This window comes from Rattus norvegicus, chromosome 16 (genome assembly GCF_036323735.1).
Source record: "Rattus norvegicus strain BN/NHsdMcwi chromosome 16, GRCr8, whole genome shotgun sequence".
Classification (NCBI taxonomy): Eukaryota; Metazoa; Chordata; class Mammalia; order Rodentia; family Muridae; genus Rattus; species Rattus norvegicus.
Window position 1 is genome coordinate 47,006,898 of NC_086034.1, and position 26,216 is coordinate 47,033,113.

Sequence of the window (26,216 nt, forward strand, 5' to 3'; positions counted from 1 at the left end):
TTTCAAAATATTATGATTATGAATGATATATGAATGAATCCCCTCTTTAAGATTTATTAAATCCATTGTAATAAATCAATCATGAAAAGGGTCTGTAATTATTATTTTCCATAACTGCTGATATCACAAAAACAACGACAACCCAAAGCATTTACCCTCTGAAGGAATTTTACTTGTGAATTAAAGTGGCTCTAAGAGAATTTGCAAAAATATTTAGATACCAGATTCCCAATTTTTATTGAACAATGTATTTGCTGCCTAAACCAATTTCAAGGAAGATAAAGAAGAAATTTATAAACACTAAGTGTATGTGTGTACATTTCCAATTATACTATGTATAACCACTATGAATTTGTATTCATATGTATGGACACAATTAAAATAAAAGTTTATAAATAATGTGAAAATATTAACTATAATCTTGTATTTTATTATATTAAATATTTTTAAATGTTTGCCAGAGGTACATCATTAGACACAAAAATGTTATGAAGTAAAAATTTAAAGTTACATAAATAGGTTTAAAATTCAACATGTAGAAAGATACAGTATCAATGATAGGTAAGACATAGATAATACTTCCGTTGACATGCTAGTGATTACTGAAGTTGTAGGATTACTATAGAAGGCAACCCATAAGAATTTTATTCATTTGACTTCTTTCATAATAAAACTTTCTTATTTTCCCTTTATAAACAATTTGTCATAAAAGTACTGCCAATGGTTTTTATCTCGTTTTAAAGAGTACATGGATTGACATTTATTATTCAAAACATATTAATTTTTGTTATAACTTTTCATAGGCATTTTAATGCTCTTTTTATGTTTTCTGACTTCCTCGATAAGCTAAATCTGTGTTAGAAGTGATTATATTCTATTACTCCAATCTCTGGTAGTATCAGTATTGGCCTTCTGATATGAGTGTTAAGAACTAAATGGATAAAAGAATAATTTATGCAATTGGACCTCAATTTTGCATGTTAATAATAATTATTTGTATTTATATTTGAATTAAAATGCACACTGTGATTTATTTCCATAACATGGAAATGTGAAGGTATTGAATGTGTATGAAATTGTCAACCCTAAGGATGTTCAAGAAGGTAATATCTGTGAAAACTGTAAGTGAAAATGCTGCAGATTTTCACGTAGATAGGAGAGCAGAGAAAGTAACTATGAGTAAAAGTGAAAATGCAACATTTAAGAAAATAAGATCAATTTTATTGATCTGAATTTGCATCTTAAAATTCTATGGTATGGACTCCAGAAAAAATGCATCCCATTATTTACATAAGTATATAAGCCAGCTGCATTATGTGTACTTATCCTGGAACAAGTTAAACACATCTACAAGCAATATCATGCATATATTTGAATGGTCATACCAGCTTTGTTCAAAGTGAAAGCCCTCATTTGAAATAATGTAAGCAATATACTTCTAATAAAATAAGGAAAAGGAAAAATCTAGAGAAAATGAGACATAATAAATTTAAATTGTACATATCATAAATGTTTTCAAGAATAGTGTGGAAAACTGAGAATGGAATGTATTAAATAATAAGACTTAGAAACAAATATGCCCTAAACACAAAAGTTTGAAAATTGTATATTAGTGACAAATGCCATAAGCACATATAAAATACTGTGACATCATTGAGATGATATTAAGAGTAATCATTGATTTACGGCCATAAGCCTCAGAAAGAGAGAAAGGAAGGCTTTTAAATATTATTTTCATTTAATAATTCAATAAAAATCTCATTATGTAGCTAATATGATCCATGATAGATAGATTATTATAGAAGATGTTTAATCTATCAGCTTGGCTGCTCTGGTAAGGGATCACATCCAAAGATATAGTCTGGTTTGAAAATACACCGTTAATCCCTCTGGCTGGAATATAGACACACTTTTAGTACATTCTTTTAATCCATCTGGCTGGAATAAAGACAGACAGTACATACCTTTAATAAAAAGACATCTAGTTGATAAAACATTTGACAACATTCGTCAAATATAGGACATTCCCAACTCTCACCAGAACAGACAGGAAGTAAGACTACTTAAAGAGAGTGACACATTGAGAGGGGATTTAGTTCAGTTTATTTCAGAGAAGTTCAGTTGAATGAAGTTGTGCTCGCCTCAGTTTTTGGGTAGAGCAGTTGAGTACAGAACAGTTCAGTTTGTAGAGGTCACAGGCAGTCCTTCCAAGCAGAGCAGTCCAGTCAGAAGCTGAGAGAATCCAGTCATCTTGGAAAGGAGACAGATGAGTTTAACCCACGAGCCAGAGTTCAGATAGAGTTAGAGACTTATTCAGCAATAGGTCTGAAACATTCAGCTGGGAGCTGAAGCCTCCAAAGTCCAGCTTTTCAGAAAATTACATTGTACAGAGGCAGAAGCCTCAAGGTCTAGGCTTAGAGATAGTTAGACACTCTCTGGACTTGGCTCAAGCCAAATCTTTGTAAATCATTTGTAAAGCTTGTGTGTGGCTCTCAACTCATCTCTTCATTGTAGAAAATGAAAAGGGATAGTTATGTTTAAAGATAATTAAACAAATAATAATACAATTACAGAAATTGAAGCCCTTCTAATGCTTTCATTATTCAAACGTATTGAAGGCTAGGGGGCCCACAAAATTATAGCTATAAAATCAGATGTATCCAAACATAGAAATGATTCCTAATACCAAGTCAAAGAGATGAGTCACCATCTGGTCACCACAGGCACCAAGCATAATTCAAACTCTCATACACATAAAATAAATAAATCCTTTAAAAAATTTTATTACAATTGTATTAACTTGTTTATAAAGTACTCGGAGTAACTCAACCAAAATCATACAAAGGCCAGACCTAGACCTCCCAGCACATATGTAGCAGATGTGCACCTTGACCTTCATGTGGGTCCCAAACAATTTGAACAGGGCTATCCCAAAAGCTGTTGCCTGTAATGGTATATGCTCTTCTAGTTGGCCTGACTTGTCTGGTCTCAGTGGGACAGGAAGTGCCTAGACTTGCAGAGATTTGAAGAGCCAGGGTGGAGGGATACCCAGAAGAACCCTAACCTTTCTGAGGAGAATTGGAAGAGGAAAAGGGAAGGAACCTAGGAGGAGGTGAAAGAGAGGGTAGCAGTGAGTGGGATATAAAATGAACTTAAAAAAAGACAATTTCCATCTACTGCCATGAATGTTTGTCTACAAATAGAATTATTATATGAATAGTACTATTACTCAGTAATTAACTTGATAATTTAATCTAATAATTTAGGTAAAATAAACATTTTGTTGATTTATTAGTAGTATTCATTGTACACGGAGATAAGATCAATATGCCGTGACTACAAAACTTCTCCTTTTCATCATACTCAGAGATTCCAAATGCAGCAAAAGGCCCATTATATTAATTGAAATTACTTGATGGGCACTTGTAGCTTGGACAGTGCTCTCTGTGTCATGTAAATCCTACACTAATGTATTGATGCTTTCCCTGATGAATCACCTTCAGTGTTAAACCAATTTAATAAAACAAAAACGAATTAGAAATTAAAGAATAAGCTTCAGAAGCCATGTTGACTCATGAGGTTATATCATTAACATTACCTTTATTGAGTTGAAAGAAAATAATCAAATACTGACATGCACAGGTAGCTTGCTTGTGCTGTTATGTTCTTATGTAATTTGGTATCTTTTAAGCCAGAGAAATTTTCCCAGAAAAACATTGCAATTGGGTATCTTTTAAGTCAAAGAAATTAATCCAGGAAAACTTAATCTACCAGTCAATGGCAGAGGCACAGAGTTGAAAAAACCTGTTTGTATTTATACACTCAAACGTTTAGTAGTAAGTGCAGTTTTATAATAACCAGTCAGAAGAGAAGTTGGCAAAAGAAGGATCAATATAATGATGTAATTTTTATGAGGTCTTCACTGCTCTCTGGTCACCAACTAGGCATCATTAGAGGACATTACTTTTATATCTCCAGGATACTGTTTAGTACTAATAAGAATGACTTAATTACAGTGCTAACTACACACCAGGGGTGTGGATGTCATTAATATCAAAGAACCACCAGATACCTACACTATTTCAAACTTCTTAACTCTCACATATATAAATACTAACTTTTAATTGAATCCTGGTGAACTGAAAGAGTTAATAAAACACCAGGCTGCCACCTAAATTTACAATTTTAAAGCAAAATAGAAAAAAAGAATTGATTCTACATAGAAATATTTATGTTAAAATAACAAACAAAAAAAAAATCAAATACTTCTGTGGTTTTCACCAAGAATTTTCCAAGGTAGCTGATATGTTTGGCTGGAGCTTTAAAATTGTTTTATTTATGAACTTTATTGGAAATACCTTTTTCTACGATATATTCTGGTCATGGTTTTTCCTCCTCTCAACTCCTTCCTAAGGTTCTAAGTATTGAGGGAGATAAGAGATGATAAAACAGCCAGTAGCAATCATATGAAATAGACTATAATTAATATGCCTGCAGGAGATTAGCCGAGCAGGAGGATACTTGGAGTCAATGGCAGAAAAGTCACTCAATGATTATTTCTAGTTTGATCCCAGGAGGAGGCGCATAAATCATTTTAATAAAAATTATTACCGGATAAAATGGAAGATTCAAGTACGCTACGGAAAAAATAGACAGCACACTGCTAGATGTGAGATTGCTGAAGCATATGAAAAAGTAGCTTGGGTCTTTCTCTTTGCATGATAGATTGTTCATAGCCCCCACACAAAGCAGCTTGCAGAACAATGGGAAGAAACACCTGCTCCCAGCTTGCTGGTAACTACAGAAATGAGATCAGAAATGGGAAATTAATTAATGTAAAGAGCCAGGCTTCAATACCTTGAGAAGGTGTCTGGCACATGTAAAGTCATTAAAGAAACCAAGGTGGCCTAAATCCCCAGGGAGAGAAGACATCTTCCAGAGAGTCTGGCAGGCAGTACATCTTGGCCAGAGGCCAAGATGCTGAACAAAAACTGCAGCCGGTTTAATACTGATTTGCTTTTGGAAAAGGTTAGACAAAACAATCTAGGAAACCATAGAAGTCTGCAGGAAAGTAGGTATGAGACTGAGGAAACATGTCACCTGAGAAATAGAAATCTCTCGGAGCTCACTAGTCAGGTAGCTCACAGAGAAATTTTTATTTTGCAATTCTCACAGTACTTGAACAAATCATATCATTTTTTTTCCTAGCATACATTGAAGGTGAGGTCTACAGCATTTGCTCTCATGAGAGCTGTATTTTCAGTTGCTGTGGCTTTAACATCCTGTGCATCCCCCTCTAACCCTGTTCTTTCTTCATCAAAGAGATACTCCTGATCTCCATGTGTTTTGAGTACTTTTGTCACACAAAAGCATTTGAGGATTCTTCTACCCTCCTCTTACTAGTGCCATTGTTACACCTTGGGGCATTTTCTTCTAACTTCTCCAATACACTTAATGCTTATCTTTATTTTTCCCTAGAAAAGTATCTAAAAACAGACAGCATTTCTCCAATCATACTATGGATTATTTCTAAAATTCCATTCCTCCCAAGATAAACCCCTCCATACTCAATTCAGGACTTAACCCCACACTCAACATTCTTTCTCCTCTCCTGAAAAAGTTAAATCCTATTCTAGCAATCTACCAGCTCTGTTTTGTGTTACTGGGACTTCACCCCCAATGATATTTCTGGGGATACTTTTATCCCAGTTTTCTATTTAGCTTTGTATAGTGTGTGAGGACTCAATGTTTTTCTGTTCCTCACAGTTCTGGAAGTCACCAGAGATCCAACTTCTTACAACCTTAGGCTTTAGCCAAATTTATTATACATTTCTCGGCTACATTTGGGAGTGAAGTGTACAGGTTGTTTGTTTCTTGTTTTCATTTTGCTTTTGTTTTCACCTTTGAGAGTTATTCTCATTTTTTTTTACTGTTTCAGATCCCTGATATCTGTTTCATTTTAAAGGGGGGATGTATTGAGTAGTCCTAACCTCAATTATATGATGTGTATTAAGATTTGCAATTCTGTAAAAAGAGAGACATGATGCTGCATAATTCATCTCAATGAAAATCTGTAATATGTGTCTAGACATAATAAAACTTCGTGCTGTTTTAACTAATGAATACATAAGCAGAGTGCGTAATTTAAAAGGAGTATTTCACAAGGAAGGAAATGAAGAGTCAGCAATGCCAGCCACCTTTTGGTAAGTGTAAATACTTTGCAGAGAATGCGTCAAAGATGGGGTGTCTGTCAGGCATTATGCAAAAATACTCAATAAAATTCTTGTAAACTGAATCCAAGAACACATCAAAGACATCATACAATCTCTATTTTAAAACACCATGCACTCACAAAGACAAATGTCCAAATCACAGAACCCCACAGTCCAATGACCCTTTTCTCTTCTTTGGAAATGATTGATATCACCATACAATAGACTATGATTTTCTATTAAACATTAAGCTGTTGAAGTTGGATAAATCATCTTAAATGTTTCGTTTAAGACAGACTTGGTGTTATCAAATTAAATCAGCTCTATTGAACATCAAGTGATACTGAGGAGACCTAATTGTTTTTATTAAAATTTTACTGAAAAAATTTCAGATCTTTAGAAGTTGTGTGGTCTCTTCCATGAGATCAATTGTCATTAATCCTTGGATTTGATTTTCATTTAAAATTGGACAAAACTTCAGCAAGTCACCAAAAGGAAATTTTGAAATAGTTAATGTTATATTAAGTGCTTCTTCTACTCAGCATAATTATGTTTTTATTAATAAGAGTTAATGTGTTCAGTAGAGATCTCATTACAGATCTGACATATGCTTGATAAGTATGGATATGCATATTAAATCAGTAAAGATTTTTAAGGGACCTTTTCTTGATGCTATATGGAGTCCATGTTTGCATTATTTCAATAATATTTACTATCAAACATTCAATATGAATTAAGTTTGTTTTGAATTCTACCTCAAAGATGAAAAATAGCAGAAATTCCTAGTGAATGACTATGAAGTATGTAGTAATACAAAAGAAAATAAAAGAAAAACTATGAAAAGTGAGGATACATATAATAGATATTTTATTGTATGTTAGAGTAAAAGTATATATGGGCATTGACTATTCATTTTTATATATGATGCTGTAAATAGCATGTACAATATAACAATAAGTAATTTTCTTCAATATTTAAGCAGTGTACAGCTTTGTAAAATGATTGTAGCTTTTTACTCTTTAATATATATTTTATTAAATACTTGAATTATGATTTATTGGTTTCTCAGAAAACTGCATCTCCTAGCATAACTGATTCTTCAGAGACCTCGAGTAGACTTCAAATCAAATTTGCACAGGTAACCTTTAATAGTTCTGAAGGTTAATTTTTAATGTCATTTATATATGAAAGGTGCTCAAAATATTATACTATTAAATATTTAAAAACATCATTACACAAAAAATTTAAGTAATTCAAGCTTAAACCCCAGAGGCATAGATATCACTACTTCTGGCTCCTGAAACACTAAACAAGTCCACTGAGATTTATATATTTTTTCATAATTTAATAATGTGGTTTAAGTTGTTGCTAGCAATGCAAAAATATAGTGAAAAGGCACAGATGTGATTGCTCATTAAGAACTCTCTTGTGAGAGCAAAAGGGTTTCTGGGTGATGTTTTGAACAAGCTCATGTCATTTAGAAAAAATTCTGAATACACAAAACCATGAACTTATAAGCATCATGTGCCTAGGAAAATGTATTTTCTTCTGTCCCTAAACATTTTACCTAGGGAAAAAGAAGGAAAATTTTACATAAGCACAAGTGCTTTCCTATTCTCCTTAAATAATCCATATGTCTACCAACATAAAATATTATGTTTATTTTAAACAATACAACTTTGTGATTTTAAAAATAATCTACTGGTAATCATAATGATGATAAGTACATGTATATTTTCATATAAATTTACAACTCAGTAAAACTGAAAATAGCAGAAAATTATCAAAATAAATATTTATTCATAACTTATATAATTTTATAAGAATTTAAATAAAAGAATTTAGTGTGTCTTCTTCATTATTACAAAACTATGAAGACTCAAAAATTATTTTACCAAGTGTTGGTTAACATGAAAACGTTTTGTTTCTGATTTATCATATTTTCCTCAGAGCATTAAATTTCATCAGATATTTTATTTAAACAAATAAACATTATTTTAATAAGTAAAACAAAAAATAAGACCATTTGTTCATAAGAAATTTAATATCTACTAAAGCAACAAAAACTGTAATTTTTCATTTAATCCAGATTATTTCCAACAACTAATATTTTCAAAGAGACAAGTAGAATAATGAGCTAATTGGTCCATACTCACTGATGAGTGGATATTAGCCCCAAAGCTCAGAATACTCACGATACAACTCAACAACCATTTTAAGACTAACAAGAAGGAAGGCTAAAGTATGGTGGCTTCAAACTCGCTTAGAAGGGGGAAGAAAATAATCATGGGAGGCAGAGGGAGGGAGGGCTCTGGGTAGGAGAAAGGAGCATGAGAAAAACAGGAAGGAGGTAGGCTCATGTACAGGAAGAGAAAAGAGGCCGAGAAAATGAACCGAAATAAGTAGTAGTAGTGGGAGGTGCGAAACTTGGGGAAGGACTAGAAAGTCTCAGATGTCAGGGATGTGAGAAACTCCCAGGACCCAATAGGGATGACATTGGCTGAAATACCCAACAGAGTGGAGGTAGAACCCGAAAAGAACACCCCCAGTGGGATGGTGCCACCCACCCATCTCAAAATATTTAACCCAGAATTGAGCCTGTTGAAAGGAAATTCAGGGGCAAAAACGGATCAGAGGCTAAAGGAAAGTTCATCCAGAGGGCCGCTTCACCCAGGGATCAGTCCCATTTGCAGACACCAAAGCCTGTTGCTTTGCAGACACAAAAAGGCACTATTGCTGATGCCAGGATGTGCTTGCAGACAGGAGCCTGGTCTGGCTGTGCTCTGAGAGGGTCTGCCAGCACCGTACTAAGACAAATGCAGATTCTCACAGCCAACCATTGGACAGAGCCAGGGGACCCCAATGAAAGTGTTAGGGGAATGGCTGAAGGAGAATGCAACCCCATAGGAAGAACAACAGTACCAAATAACAACCCATCAGAGCTCCCAGCGACTAAATCAACTAAAGAGTACACATGGGCCAGTCCCTGGCTCCAGCTGCATATGTAGCAGAGGATGGCCTTATCTGGCATCAGTGGGAGGGGAGATGCTTTGCCCTGTGGAGGCTTTTGCCCGAGAGAATGGGGATGTTAGAGTGGTGAGGCAAATTGAGTGAGTAAGTGTGGGAGAACCATCTTAGAGGCAAAGTGGGGGGGTGTTGTAGGTTCACTGAGGGGAGACCGACCGTGAAGGGGGATAACATTTGAAACGTAAACAAGTAAAATGATTAACAAGTAAATTAATATAAATTGAATTAGTCTATTCTCTAAGCTACATGCTGTCATAATCAAGGACACTTACAGAGAGCCAAGCATATACTAACTCATGTTACATTTCATATTTGTGAACAAGTGTGTATGATTTCACCAAATAAGAATAGATTAACTATCTTTTTTTTGCTTTCATCCTAGATGTGTGTCAAAATATTAAAAAACACTGAAAGAAATTCTTCCTGATTCCTGTGTGAATATGTTGTTTTCTTTACTATTTAACATTTTCATACATTTTTCATTTTGTTTTTTTCCTTAAGTGTATCAAAGCCCATGCAACATTTTATTAGATTCATTCATTTTTATTAAATATGCTTATTGTTTATATTTTTGTTTAAAATAGATTTTCCATTCATACAATACAAATCGACTGTATTTTCCTCTCCCTCCAACCCTCCCAGCTTCCTACTACCTGCTATTTTTTCTAAGATCCACTCCCCCTCCATCCTCTATCCAGAAAAGAATAGGCCTGCAAAAGACAAAAGGCAAAAAGCAGAAAACAAGATATAATAAGGCAAAGCGAAAGCCTTCATATGTGAGGGTTGAAAAGTAGGAGAAAAAGTACTCCCTAAAGAGCCAAAATCGTCAGATATATATCCTCTCCCAATCTTAGCAGCGCCCCAAATCGCCAAGCTAACAGCACAATACTTACACGTAGAGTGCCTGGTGTAGCCCTGCACTTCAGCCATGAGCCCATGTGAGCTAGCTGGTTGATTCAGCAACAACATTCTTCTGGTATCTTCCATCCCCTCTAACTCCTCCAATTTCCACCTGCTTCCTCGGGGTGTCCCAATCTCCGAAGAAAGGAACCAGATGGTAACGTCCGACTTACACAGTGTTGTCGTAACGTCTATCTGTGGGTCTTTCCACCTGTGCCCATTTGCTCCCAGAAAAAAAAGTATCTCTGACGACAATTGGGCTAGGCACAAATCTAAAAGTATAGCGGAATATCATTTGGGATCATTTCACTGTTCTTTTCAAAAACTATTTATTTATTTATTTATTTATTTATTTATTTATTTATTTATTTATTTATTTATTTTTGGTTTCATCCTAGGCCTCTGGGTTATCCAGCCTCTAGTTCCAGGCCATCTAAACTATGCCAGGCATGGGTTTGCTCTGGCGACTTGGGTCTTAAGTTGGAACAGTCGCTGGTCACTCCCACAAGTTCTATACCACCATTACTCCAGTATACCTTGTTGGCATGGCAGATTGCGGGTGGAGGGTTTTGTGGCTGGGTTGGTTTCAATGTCTTTCTTTCCTTAGCCTGCAGAGTAATCTCCTCAGGCCAAACATATTAGAATAGGTTTGGTGGCTCTGTGCTTACAACAGTGCAACATCCCTGTGACCTGTGTGGATGTTGTCCTCAGCAACGTGGCCCTACTGTCAGTTTTCAGTAATCGGACTTTGGTTCTCATGTCACCCTGAGTTGTTTAGGGATCTCCCAAGAACCCCTTTGGCCAACACACCAACCAAATACACACAGTTAAATCACGAAATTGCATATAATCCAGAGGAAGCCAACAAGCAACATTTATTTGATTTCTGCTTCCAGTTCTTAACTTACTCTTTATCCTAATTTTCCTGAATGATTGAAATGTAAACCAAACAATTATTTGCAATCTCAGTTGCTTTTTGGCAGAGTGCTTTACCACAGCCACAGAAAACAAAGTAGAAGAGTGACTGGCAACACGAGAGTCAGGCGTTACTGTTATAGATCTAATCGTATGGCTTTTATGCTTTCAACTCTTGTTGAAGAGTTGAATTTAAAATTAAAATTTCGTTGAATTTTACAATGGATAATCTGTTAGTACTTTAAGGTTAATGGCAAGTCATTATGGTACCTTGTTAGATAATCTTGAGAGAAGTGAAGACGGTATAGAGGGATGACTGGAAAGTTTTCAGATTGATCAAGGACTTAATTAGGAATTGGACTTGGGGCTACTAAGATTTATGTGTGCTGGTGATACCGAGTTTAAAAAAGAAGTCAGTTGTGATTTACAAACAAATACAACCATTAACAGGAAACCAATTCTTCACTAGGGCAACAGTTAGTGGTCAGCTGTGATTAATAAGATATCAGCATCATTGAAATAGAATCTTCTAGAAAATAGTAAGCACATAGAAACTGTGATCCAATGGGTCCGATGCTAATTCTCAAAGCTGGCAGCTAAATTTTGTAACTTTACAAAAGTTGCATATATTGTATTAATTTGGTAGACATAAGAGATATGACATATTGAGAGCATCATAGAGAGCTGCTGAGATTTAGCATTTCTGAAAGGGTCAGAATTGAGAAGAGACATTTCCAGAGGCTTCTAGTAAGGACAGTTTCAGTTGCAATGGAGAGTTAGGACATTGGATATGCCAGCCAGTGGGATGAATGTCAATGATATCATCATTGTGGGATGAAGCCCACACGAATCTACAAGAAACCTTTGTTTGCTGTGGATGACATTACTGAACAATTATTATTTCCCAAGGCTTTTGGGTCCAGGAGGCTTCAGAACAAATGAACCAATCCAAGATACTGAACTTTGAGTCAAGAAACTGTGGTTAATATTGTTAGTTAAATTGTGATTTTGTTTAAGTCTACTTGTCAGTGAGTTCTGGCTTTCATTTTCTATTAAGAAAGCATGTAACTTGTCTTTAAATTTAACATAAATATAATTAAAATTTAGATTCAAAATGTTGACTTTAGTTAGAATTAAAGTATAATTACATCATTCCCCTCACTATTTCTCCATCTCACACTCTTCTTGTTTTCTCTCAGTCTCATTATTGTCTTCTCTCTCAACGTAGAATAAATAGTCACATGCCCTACTCATGTCATTTACTGTTCCTCCTCAGAAAGTGTTTTAGGGCTGACGACTGGAATCATATAACCAGTTAAGGCTGCCACCCATCTCCCTCTTCCAGTCGTCTTTAACTGGCTGCAGCACTTCATCTGTGTATGGGGTTCGTGCTGCGTTCAGCAATTTACATTTTCATCCCAAGTGAGCTCTCATAATTCAAGGTTTCTTTTGGTAGTAATGTTTTATTAGTTTTCATAGTTTGAGTTTCATTTTCAGACCTAGAGGACTGTCAGACTATCATAATAGACTTCCCGGATTTATGGCTTCAATAGTCTTGTCACACTTCTGTGTCCCGTGGCCCTTAGGTATAGGTTTCATACTGGACATATATCAACTGCACGGTCATTTGTTCTCTGTATGTTGACCAGCTGTTATTTTCTTTGATAGCCTATGCTTTGATGAGGAGTATGAATCACATTTACCTGTGGGTGTAAAAATAATATTTTGTGTACAATTAAAGTCCTAATTAGGGTTTCCATTGCTATGATGTGACACCATGACCATCTCAAGTATTCTAAAGGAAAACATTTAATTGGGCCTTTCTTAAAGTTTCAGAGTTTTAGTTAATCATCGTTGTGGTGGGAATCATGGCAGCATGAAGAAACATATGGTACTACAGTGATAGCAGATTTCTACATCGGGAACTGTAGGCATCAGAAGTGAATAAATCAGATATTTGACAATGCCATACCTACTTCAACAAAGCTGTACTTCCTAAAACCCTTATGCATCTGTGGGGTCAATCTTACTCAGCCCACTATATATAATGATTATGGGGATTTAGGAACATGGGAGTAGAATACTCTCCTCTAAGGTACATGACATTGTTAGTCACAAGTAGTTGGCCAGGTTTACCTAGCCTAGCACAATCTAAAGGGAAACGTCCATTGAGAAAGAGAATGGGTCAGATGGGCCTGTGCCAAATCTACGGGAGATTGACCCATCTACCATGGGCATGGGCAGCACATCACTATGCAGGATGAGTAAAAAGCTACCTAAGCATGATCCTGTGATCAAGCCATGGAGTGGTCCAGCATGCGTTTTGTCTTAGTTTTGCTTCAGGTATGCCTTGAGGGCCTTCATTTCCCTGACTGGTGGAACTTGATTTAGAAATAAAAAACAAATAGATCTTCTCTTCAAGTTGTTTTTTTTTTGGTAGACTTATATAAAATCCAGCAAGAGAAAGAAAACTGGAACATGTAGTTGCACACTTTGTGTGGAATTCTTTTGCACAGATTACATATGCTTTCTCCTACATTTTAGCATTTGGTGCTTTGTGGCACTATTCAATAATAATTTTTTTAAAAAGTACCTTTTGGAGAACACCTTATGATGACATTCTTCTCAAAATATGGCAGGGAAATATGTTAAAATTTACTTAAGTTGGGTATAAGTGAAATACCTGTAATACCAGCACTTGGTAGGTATGTCAGGTCTGTTAGTTAGAGGCCAGCCTGATCTATATAGTAAGTTACCAGACATATAGCCCTACATAGCGAGACTGTGCCTCAGAACACAAACCATAAAAAGAACAAGAGAAAGTGTTCATTTATAGTGCAAAACTCTGACAACAGATTTCAGCCAGATGTTCATTCTCTCTATCAACATTGGCAAGTCAGGCTATATCTCAGCATCCTTCACATGATGTGATGAAAATATGTTTATCCTTTGACTCTATCCAAAACATAAACAGTGAACATGCTTCAAAATAAGTTTGTAACGTGTCATATGAGTAATTTTCGACTCAGGAGAGCATAATAGCAAGAAAAGTCTCTGAGAATTCACTCAGGACTATGCTAAAGTGATACCACTATATAATAAAAGAGAATCATCAAACAGAGAATTTAAGAAAAAATTTACAGGTCTAGATCTATAATAATATATTAATATTGTTTGACCCATCAGTACATATTCCATTCTAATCAAGAGAACTAAGTGTGAGTTATCTCAGCACTAAATAACCTATATACACTACACATTTTATACTGCAAAATCCCTAATAATAAAGCCTATCTTTGTTGAAACTGTGTGACTATGCACACCAATTATACAGCCTAGAATTTATTTCTACCCGGGTTTTTGTACCCAAGAAAGGTTGAACCAATTAGGAATGTGTAACAGCTTAACTCTTCCACCTTGTTTAGAAACCAGGAACTTAATGAGATGGCTGTCTGGGTTGGTAGGTAATAATAGTTTGATAAGTGAAAGACTCGGCATTTTTTTGACCAAAAATATCTCAAATCCACTAATTCCGCCTGACACTTCTTGGGTTAAGAATGAGGAAGGCACTGGGAACCCCATATGTTTTTATTTTATCCCAATCTCCCTGAACTTTATGTTTCAAACTGAAAAATCAGTGCTGTATTCCTAAGTGTCTGGACGCTGTCACCTGAGCAAGTAACCTGAGATATTAAATCCATTCCCATTGTCATCCAGTTACAAATGCATTCATGAACAATGAAATAAGGAATTCTCACTAGTAAGAAATCAATAAGTCATGAACTCAGAATTTAAAATTTAGAATTCTAAGAGCTCAGAATATAGATATGTGTCTTCCCCTTCACCATATTTTTTAAACCTCTGTTGCAATAAATTTAGTGAAAATAACATAACTGCTTGGAAGCCTATTTACTTGACCAGAATAAACAGTATTGTCAATTATTTTTACATTTAAACTTTTAAAAATTTAATTTAAAACATTCACATTCATGTAAATGAATATTATACACTTTTTCTCAAATATTTTAAGGTAGTAAAGGTATTTCTGATCGCAAGTCTGCAGCAAATGTCTGAATACTCAAGTGCAGAATTTTGGTACTTTTGTTGTGTCCCCCTTATTTCTCTTTCTCTTTTATTAATGTCTGATAGCTATTTGCACTCATTGGATCAGCACTATGTTATAAAAAGAACGGTTACTATTGAATCATAAACCAGAACCATTTGCAACATTCTCTCTTGTTCATTCTTTTGAGGTAAAATCATAAAAAAAAACAACTAGATGTGTTTTCAGAAGCAGGTTTTTAATAACCTTACTGAGTGTAGTTTTGGTGCATCCTTTCAAGTAGCCTTGTAGTCACTTCATCTATAAGAAAACAAAAGAAATGGAAATAAGCAGAATTATTCATGTAATTTTGTTTAGAAGTGTTAAAAGCTTTTGAAAAGAATGCACAAAATTGACTTTTCAGAGTATATTTGTTGGCAAGTTGTTTTAACATTGTAAGAGTAAATACTACATTTTGAAGACTGCATTTTGAGAATTGAATACAAATCATTTCTCTGGTTCCCCCGATTAGACACGTAAAAGTCAATCTAGGTTTAGAAGTCTGTAGTTAGTAATATTCATGGACTTTCGCTTATGTCAATAAAAAGTAATTAATATTTTGTGACTTGCAGGTATAAAAATAAGATATGCCAAAGGTACATCTGAAATTTAAATATCTGTATTGATTTTATATTGCTCTATAATACATGGTCATAACAAAAGTGGTTTATGAAATTGTCATAAAATGTTGGCCTGAAGTAATATTTGTTTAAAAACATTTATGCAGGTGAGAATACAATGTGCAAAGTTATATTCCTGGTCAGAAAAACAGTTTTCTAGATTGGTTTCATTTATCAGTGCCTCAGAACTAGGAGATGTTCCCAGCTACAGCGAGCTACCACCTACCTTCTGTTGTAACAGCTTTTTCTCATATCACCAAGTCATAAATCTTCAAATTCCTGCACCTACCTTAAACCTTTCTCTAACAAAAAATGGGAAATACGTCTCTAGTTTTCACAGAATTGATGGGACTACCTTAGATCCACTCTATAAATCAAATAATTGCATTTCAGCACATAATATCATAACAGCAAAGATAATTCATCACATTCATAATTTTAGGGTTGTAACACCTTGTAGTAATCTGTTTATTATGGAACTATTTGAAGATAATGAGATTGAAATTATGAAAAAAAGAAACATGACAAAAGGAAATATCCATCTTTTTTATGGCACCCTTTAACTCAAAATCTTATTCTGTCCAGATCACTAAAATTGCAGGAATATACTCTGTGTTCATCTACAACTTAATAGTTACCCAAAATGACTAGTAACACAAATACACTTTTACAATTTCCATTTTCTCTTATAAGTCATATTATAAATAAACTTAGGAGGAAACTTAGACAAAAGTTTTTTTTTCAATTAGATTTATGTTTTCCAGAAGTCAATTGTTGGTATTAATTTTTAAATTTCATTTTCTTTTTTTATTGGATATTTTATTATTTACATTTCAAATGTTATACTCTTCCCCAGTTTCCCCTCCACAAACCTTTTACCCATTCCACCTCCCCCTGCTTTTGTGAGGGTGTTCGTCCACCCACCCACCCACCCACTCCCACCTCACTGCCTTGGCATTCCCCTACACTGGGGTATCTAGGAGGACCAATGGCCTCTCCTCCCACTGATGCCAGACAAGGCCATCCTCTGTTACAGATGCAGCTGGAAACATAGGTCTCTCCATGTGTGCTCTTTAGTTGGTTTAGTCTCTGGGAGCTCTGGGGAATCTGGTTAGTTTCTATTTTTGTTCTTCCTATGGTATTGCAAATGCCTTCAGCTCCTTCAGTCCTTTATCTACATTAGGGTTCCCATGCTCAGTCCAATGGTTGACTGTGAGCATCGGCATCTGTGTTTGTTTACAGAAATGTAAAGGGGGATAACGAGAGACAGTGAGGAGAGCCAAAGAATATTTAGGTTGTTCAAAAGCCTGTTCTCCAAAAAAGGTGAAAATCAAAACAAAATGGATGATTTTCTTGATAGATATCAATTTCCAAAGTTAAATCAAGAATACATAAATCATTTAAATTGCATGAGCAGCAATTAGTTCCTGTTGATACTGGTGGTGGTGGTGGTGGTGGTGGTGTGTGTGTGTGTGTGTGTGTGTGTGTGTGTGTGTGTGTGTTTCCTTCTTACGAAACAGATGTAGTCATTAAAAGTCTCCCAAACATAAAAAGGCCAAAGCCACATGGTTTTAGCACAGAAGAGTTAATATAGATACTATTCAAAATATCCCACAAAATAGAAACAGAAGGGACATTGCCAAAGGCATTCTATGAGGCCCCAGTCACCCTGATACATGAACCACACAAACACTCAAAAAACTAAGAGAATTTTAGACCAAATTACTATTAAAATCATCAATGTAAAACTGCTCAATAAAATACTCACAAACTGAATCTAAGAACACATCAAAACCATCACTCACTATAATCAAGTAGGATTCATCCAGGGATGCATGGACAGTTCAATATACAAAAATCCATCAATGTAGTCCACCATATAATAATACTGAAAGGAAAAAGTCACACGATCATCTCATTAGATGCCAAAAAATTCTTTGACAAATCCAACAACCCCTAATATTAAAGTCTTGGAAAATTCAGTGATAAAAGGCACACATGTAATCATAATAAAAGCAATTTACAGTAAGCCAGGAGCCAACATCAAATTAAATGGAGAGAAACTGGTATAACCACCCTGGAAATCAACCTGGCAGTTCCTCAGAAAATTAAAATTAGTTCTCCTTGAAGACCAAGCTATATGATTCCTGAGCATATACTCAAAAAATACTCCACAAGATCACAAGGACATATGCTATACCACATTCATAGCAACCTTATTTGTAATAATCAGAAACTAGCAGCAATCTAGATGCATCCCAGCTGAAGAATGGATACAGAAAATGTGATTCAATTACACAATGGAGGAGGGTTGCCTTAGGGAGTGTGGTATCCTCTTAGAGACAAAGGGGAGGGTGGCTGGGAGAAGAACTCTGAGAGGGGGAACCAGGAAGGACATCATTCAAGATGTAAATAAATATAGCTAGTGAATTAATAATAATAAAATTAAAACTAAATCGTCTGAAATTTTGCAATTCCTGCTTTTGTTCCTTTAGAGTTCTTAAAGTAGAAAAAATAGGTACTATTTTTCTTTCTGTGGAGCTCGGTTAATACAAAGTGCCTGCACAGCATGATTTGTATTAACATCTATTTGGTACAGGAAAGCAGGAAACTAGTTTTGATGCCCTGATCTCTGATCATTCTTTCTACATCCTCCTTGTTATTCTTCAGCACTTTCAATAACTACAGTTTATAAAGATGTGTCTCGAATTTCCTTGACCAATATTCCTACTAACACTTTTTTTAATTCCTTATCTAAAATTCACATATTTGAAATATTTCACATATTTCATAATCTTGAAGATATAATACTAGGACAATGGAAATATCACACATATAAACATATTCATTATTTTGCAGTGTTTTATTAAGAATTATTATAAGTTGTTTTATTATAGGGTAAAGGAAACCGTTGCAAATGTTCCTTTGACTTTACTTAGTACTTTGTTTTGTAAAATATGCTTAATCAACAACCTAATACATTTTAATATTTCTAATTTTTCTTCTAACTGTATTTCATTCTTTCCTATTTATCAATTTCCTTTCTTTTAACTTATTTTTATTTTAGAGAACATTTTTCAGAAGTCAATTTATCAGGCATATTGTTTCCAAACAATAAACTGGGTAACTAATGCTCATGCATTTAAGCATATAAAGCACATCACATAATTAATTTATGTCTGTATCTCTCTTACCAAATGGTTCTAAAGTGACATCTCAGGGCTGTTAATGAGATTGTCTCATGTAACAGAATCTGGTAATAGGGTCAAACCAAATTTGATTATTCAAAGACAATGTCAATAGAAATCTAATTAATTAATGCTCAATTTACCCTTCACCATGAAAAAATACACAAGTTAGCCAGAAAGGCAGATTAATACTTGTGATGAAATATCATATTTTAAGATCAAAGATTAGGATTTGAAAGGGCCAGAGTTGACAGAACAAAAGTACGGGTGTTTGAAAAAGACATTTGAAAGGAAGTGATTTTCAAGCCCATCAACAATTGAGTCTCTTTGATCTTCTGAGGATACATTAGGCAGATCATTCTTATCAGTAGACATTGCATGTTCAGTCTTCTTGTGTGAAGGGCTCTTGTTCTATTTCTAAATTGTTTCTCCTTCAAATCTACGAGAATGTCACACCACATGTGAAGCTTTCTCAGCACAACTTTCCATTGTTCTTAGTGTAGTCATCAATCTCCATATATAACCACACTCTTACAGATGTAATTACGCTTGTTTATCACAATTGCTGTGCTTTAGGTAATGGATATTTCTGTCTCACTGGTATTCAGTGACTTTTCTCAGAGAAATATTTTTGTAAAAGCACCATAAATAAGAGACTTTATTATTTCTGAGTATTAAGCCTCTCTCTGTCTCTCTGTTTTTGTCTGTCTGTCTGTCTGTCTGTCTGTCTGTCTCTGTGTGTGTGCATTTGTGTGTGACTTTTTCTGTCTTTGTCTCTGCCTCTCTCTCTCTGTCTCTGTCTCTGTCTCTGTCTCTGTCTCTGTCTCTCTCTCTCTCTCTCTCTCTCTCTCTCTCTCTCTGTATGTATGTATAATATTTACCTACCTGGCTATCCATTTCTGTTTTATTTAAATATGAACAAATAAAATACAAGTAAAACATTACCGTCCTCAAATCACATAAAAATCATGTTAATAATTTGAAGTTCTATGCATTAATTCTAGAATTTCGTATTAGAAACCAGAATATACCAGACACATATCTTCATGTAAGAAGAATAGACACAGAGAAATCACAGACAAAAATGCCTTCCTTCCAAAGGCTTTTTGTTCTTCTACTTTTATGCAGTAATACAGCAGTGTGTGTGTGTGTGTGTGTGTGTGTGTGTGTGTGTGTGTGTGTGTGTGTGTGTTAGAGAGAACATACTGTGGTAGATGTCAATCTTTTGAAACAATAATGTCATGCAAAAGAGAGCTAAAAATGATAGGAAATACGTGTTTCAAAATAATGACCTGAATTAGTTCAGAAAAAGACCATGGAACAACAGGAAAGGTTCACCCATTGTCCATTTCCCTGCACCCCACCACCACCAATGTTATTGCTTCTAAATTTAAGCAGAAAGCATACAAATATTTACTGTTTTTTAGACTTTCAGATGTGAGGTGAAATGAGAAGTTGTGGTCTGTGAATAGAAGATACAATATCAGTTCATACAACTTAAATAAGGACTTTTAGGCTTCTTGAATTGTGACAGTTTAGGAATATCTCAATTTTATGATGGGTGTGATGGTCATGTCCATTTAGTGGAGATCATTGTACCAATTCTATGTTTTTCACTTTTCCTAGGGTTATCAATATACATTGGGATACTCTCAATTGATGCTTGGCACTCCTGGTCAGTTGAAGGTATGTTTTATAGAAGTGGCTCCCAATTAGAATCATGGGGTGAAGGACCAGTGTCCTATCTTTCTAAACAATGGTTTTTCTTGAGTGAACTGTATTGAATACATTATGACATTCAAACTATGAAAATATTGTGAGTGGAGGAACATCTGCATTATCTGTTTACTTCTTCAGACAACTGTGAAACTATTTATGATTCTGACAGGCATCTATTTAGATGCAGCCATACACATACAAACACACACACACACACACACACACACACACACACACACACACACATACATATAGTGTGAATGACTGGGTAATTTTGTACCATTGATTCTAGACGTTGACCTGACCATCTATGTACTATACCTTTCAAAATCCCATGGGCAAGCACCAATACCTGACACTATTAGTGATGCTATGTTGTGCTTGCAGACAGGAGACTAGCATAGTCATCCTCTTAGAGCCTCTACTCAGCAGCTAGCTGAGACAGATGTAGACAATCATAGACAAACATTGGACAGAGATCAGGGACTCTTATGGAAGAGTTAAAAGAAGAAGTGAAGGAACTAAAGGTTATGTAAACCCCACAAGAAGATCAAGAGTGCCAACTAACCTGGACCACAGGATGCTACGAGACTGCACTACAAAACAAAGAGCATACAGGGGCTGGTCCTAGGTCTCTGGCACGTATGTAGCAGAGGACTGCTGCCTTAGCTGCCCTTAGTGGGAGATGTGACTAATCCTTCAAAGGCTTGATGCACCAGGTTGGGGGTATACTTGGGAGGCCAGCCTCTCAAAGGTAAAGGAGAGGGGATATCATAGAAGGAATCCGTGAGGGGGAACTATAAAAGGGCAGCATTTGGGACATAAATATGTAATTCTTTAATTGGACAAAAAAGAGAATAGCATTATATGAAAAAGGGAAGCATTTATTAGAAAATCAATGTGCTTATACTGACTTAATCTAATTTTTCTAAAATGGGAAAACCTGAATTCTTATACATAAAATTGATTCTAATGAGAGTCATGCATACAAAAGTAATGCAGTTATTTCACATGCTTAAATTAATATAAAGTATAAATTAATAGAGAATCCATAATAATTTAGATGTACTACTCCATATCATTTTGGAAACATTAATATTTAACTATTCATTCAAAGTAACTAAGTATTTTTGGTACCTCTAACATTTTATTGCATAGTAGGAATATAATGATTATGGGATATTGTCTATAATGATTTAAAGCCCTAAGATTATCATGCAAATGGCAGGTTATCTGAAATTTTATTGTGTTACTTGTATGTTGCATGGATATATTTTTAAAGAAAATAGAATTATTTCAATTTTAATCATGTGTCTCTAAGATAAACACAACTTAATATAAGTACTGAAGGTGCCGGCTACTTCAGGACATTTGAATTGATTTCTAGATACAGACATGGTCAAAAGGTGTGTGGTAGAAGTGAGTTTCCTTCACTGGCTTTTTCAGACATATGTTCAAATGTAAAAGGATAAAATAGAGGGCAATAAGATTTTAATTGAATTTGTTTATCATTTAATTGAATTTTGTTTGAAAGGCATGCTTATGCAATAGTCACTATGTGGACAAATTAGGAAATGTGTGGAAATCTGATTTTTCTTCCCATCTTGTTTCTGGAACTGAACTGAGCTCATTTTATTTGACAATAAAGTATGCTTACAAACTGAACCTTTCTCAAAAGCCTAGGCTTAAATTTTTTTTCTCAAGACCAAGGTCTTAAGCATTTATTTATACAATATCTAAAGAAGTTATACTAAAGTACTCTGTACCTAGTCATTTAAATATATTTCCAGTTAGAAAATGTCAAGTCATGGAAAAAATATTTTGAATGTCTTTATCAGCAAATGAACTTTTTTTTTTTTTTGGTTCTTTTTTTCGGAGCTGGGGACCGAACCCAGGGCCTTGCGCTTCCTAGGCAAGCGCTCTACCACTGAGCTAAATCCCCAACCCTGCAAATGAACTTTTAACAATTCCTATCAACATAAGTATTATTACACAATTCATATAACATGTATTTATTTTATGGTATGTTTCTAGTTCAATAAAAATGATACATTTTCACTAGATATTACATTTTTTCTAAGAATGTAATTTTTATAATTACAATTGCATTGAAGCTTGTATTTATATTTTTTCAGGTAAATTTAGAAAGTTAGATTTGAATTTAACCTCACTTTAAATGTGCAAAAGACACTCTACTAGAGTGTTTTTATAGAAAATAAAACCTTTTCTTGATATATCAATAATGATTAATCAGGTAACAGTTTTGATAAGAGGTTTGAAATATTGATAGGAAAATTCCACCATAGTATTAAGTTCTAATCTTATCCTTAAATCTTTCTGATTTATAAAATGGGAAGCAATTTGCCAAAAGGTACTGCCTACTTGAGGAATAGAGTCATCAAAATTAAAATCCAAAGTATTAAAAGAAATAGTTGACATCAAAATGTTCTTTAGAAATATAAATACTAAGAGCTGACAGAGCAGATGTATGGTTTATGCAAAAACCTGGCTGCTTTACAGATTCTGAAAAGATAGCTGTTTTTAATTGAATAATCAAGCTAAATTTTACCATTCATTCACATTTCTTGACATTGCAAAAGATTAAGTGAATTAAGGAACTTAGGTCCAGAAAAATTGCTCAGTGGGTAACAGACTTGTGGCCCAGCCTGAGCAGTACCTGCTAGAAGGATACAGTTTCATGGGGTTCATATGTATCCCACCATATAAATACACACACACACACACACACACACACACACGCACATGCACACGCACAAACACACACACACACACACATACACACATGCACACATATGCACACATACACACACTTGACAAGTTAGCCAGAGTTAGGTGAAGGACAGTGAAAATAACCACAATGTATTAAAAAGAAGTAGAAAATTGTAAAAACAAACAAACAAACAAACAAACAAAAAAACCATAAATTGAGAAAAAAAGGTCTAGAGGGTGGTAGGGAGGAATATAGAATAGAAGAAAAGGGAGGGTAGACAGGAACTACAGGTATGCATGCATTCAGGATTCTTCTTAATGGAACTCCAATGTTCAGACGTGATTAGAAAGTGAGAGAGGATATAAATGATGAACTCACTGAACAAATCAAGTCCGTTTTAATTTAATTGTGTTTTGATAAACATATAGATATGAACATAGCCAAATTCATTTTAATATCTGAAATAATGAACTCCATCCATTACCAACAAATACAACTAGATATGAGCAACAAAAACTGTGAAAGTTGTGCTGGAAATTGGACTATATTTTCTATAGGAATACATTTTAATGTTTATATTATGCCCCAATTTAAAATTATTATGTCAAAAACTATCACACTGCATTCTTATTTCAAAATAGTTGAGAAGTCAAAACCTCATACAATTGAGATTATCAGTTCAGTATTTCACTACAATTGTGAATACATAAATGTTCACATAAAATAAAATTATTCTCTACAGTGAGTATATGATGTACACTCATTATTCTAATCATTGAGAGGATGAGAGAGAATTGCAAATTTTAGGTTAGGCTAGCTCGTGTGCACCATATTAACTTTAAATTAAAATTGTGTAGTAGGGCCTATGTATAAGACCAGCACTTAAGAGGCTGAGGTAGGAAGATTGCTCTGAGATTGAAGCCAGTTTTACCTATATGGTGAGTTATACGCCAGGCAGAGTTATATTGAGTTAAATAAGTAAATAAATTACAATCTACTCTATACATACATAAAAAGTGATTTTAACTTAGAACTTCTTAGAAACAAGGACAATATTACAATGAAGACTCTATATGATGACTAATTAGAATGTTGTAAATTGTGAAAGTTGGAATGCCCCAAGAGACATTTTAGTTTGAGTTCTATTTATTTGCCACGGTACCCACTGATTAGTCAGCCCTGGGTCTGATCTAATGCTGTTTTGGCTCATAGGTAAAACATGTGCAGTAAACGGTAAGCAGAGATACTCCTACCAACATCATCACGTTGGTCTCAGTGGTAAAACTGAGGTCATCAGGCCTTTCAACAAAAGTTGAAAACTATCAGAAAAAGAAAAAACTAGAATATCTATAAAATTGATGTTTATATTTTATGTATGGGTGTTTTATATGCATGTATGGATATGAAACACTCCTGTTCATTGCCCACAGAGAGCAGAAAAGGCTATAGGATCCTATGAAACCAACTTAAAGAACATTTTATGCCACCATATGGATTGTATAAATTGAATCTGGGCCTGTGGAAAGGGCAACTAGTAACCTTAACCACTGAACCATCAATGTAAACTCTCAAATAGAACATTTTAGAGTTTTTTTTTTCAGAAATATACACAGATTTTGAGTAATCTAATTTTTTTGCTCTCATCTATCTTTTTATGGTTTGACTTTTATCACTTTTTTGCCTTCCCCTTCTATTCTTATCTCTTGCCATCTAAACAGAACTAATTCCCAATAAAAGGAAATAGTATTATAGGGTTTTTTTTTAATGTAAAGGTTAAAGAGAGAATTGATCTTGACAATCCCAATACAAAATATGGGAACCTGTGCCCAGAGCAGTCCTGGGGAGCTGGTTCTGCACCTACTCCTACAACATCCAGAGAAAACTTGCCACCCAGGTACTCTAACGCGTCCAGGATCACAGGTGGGGCCACAACATCTGCTCCACCACTCAGAGTAACTGTGATTCCCAGGATCCAAAGAAACAAGAAATACCTCACAGCCAGTGGCATGGGATCCTTCCCTTTTGAACCTGAACCTGGAGAAGACCAGGGCACTGGCTCCATACCCACTCCTATGACACCCAGAGGGAGCCAGATTTCCAGGTACAGTGAAAAGCCCAGGATCACAGGTACTCTGACACACCCAGGACACCAGAATCACAGGATCACAAAGACAGCTGGACTTGGAGGAGTTCTGACATAACCAGGGTCACAGGAGGGACAGGCTCCAGTCAGAGACAGAAAGGGCAGTTAGCACTAGAGATAACTGGATGGCAAGAGGCAAGTGCAAGGACATAAGCAACAGAAACCAATGTTACTTGAAAAGATCAGAATCCAGTTCTCCCACCACACAAGCCCTTGATACCCTAACACACCTGAAAAGCAAGTTGAAGACCTGAAATCCTAGCTCATGAATATGATAGAAGGTTTTAAGATGTCATAAATAACATACTTAAAGAAACACAGGAGAACACAGGTTAAAAAAAATAGAAGCCCTATTTAAAGAGGAAACAAATAAATCTCTTAACAAATATAGAGAAAAACAATCAAACAGGTCAAGTAATTGAAGAAAACTCTCCAGGATCTAACGATGGAAGTAGAAACATTAGAGAAAACACAAAGGGAGACAATCCTGGAGATCCAAAACCTAGGAAAGAGATCAGGAGTCACAAATGCAAGCATCACCCACAGAATACAAGAGCAGAAGAGAGAATCTCAGGTGTAGAAAATAGGCTAGAAGACATTGACACAACAGCAATAAAAATACAAAAAGCAAAAAGTTCCTATCTCAAAACATTCAAGAA

The 26,216-nt window shown here is 35.0% G+C and overlaps 1 pseudogene; it reads right to left on the minus strand.

Annotated features, from left to right (window-relative positions):
* Hdac1-ps7 (Histone deacetylase 1, pseudogene 7) overlaps positions 1–25,476 on the minus strand; it is a 39,786-nt pseudogene extending 14,310 nt beyond the window's left edge.
* Between the last annotated feature and the right edge of the window lie 740 nt (positions 25,477–26,216).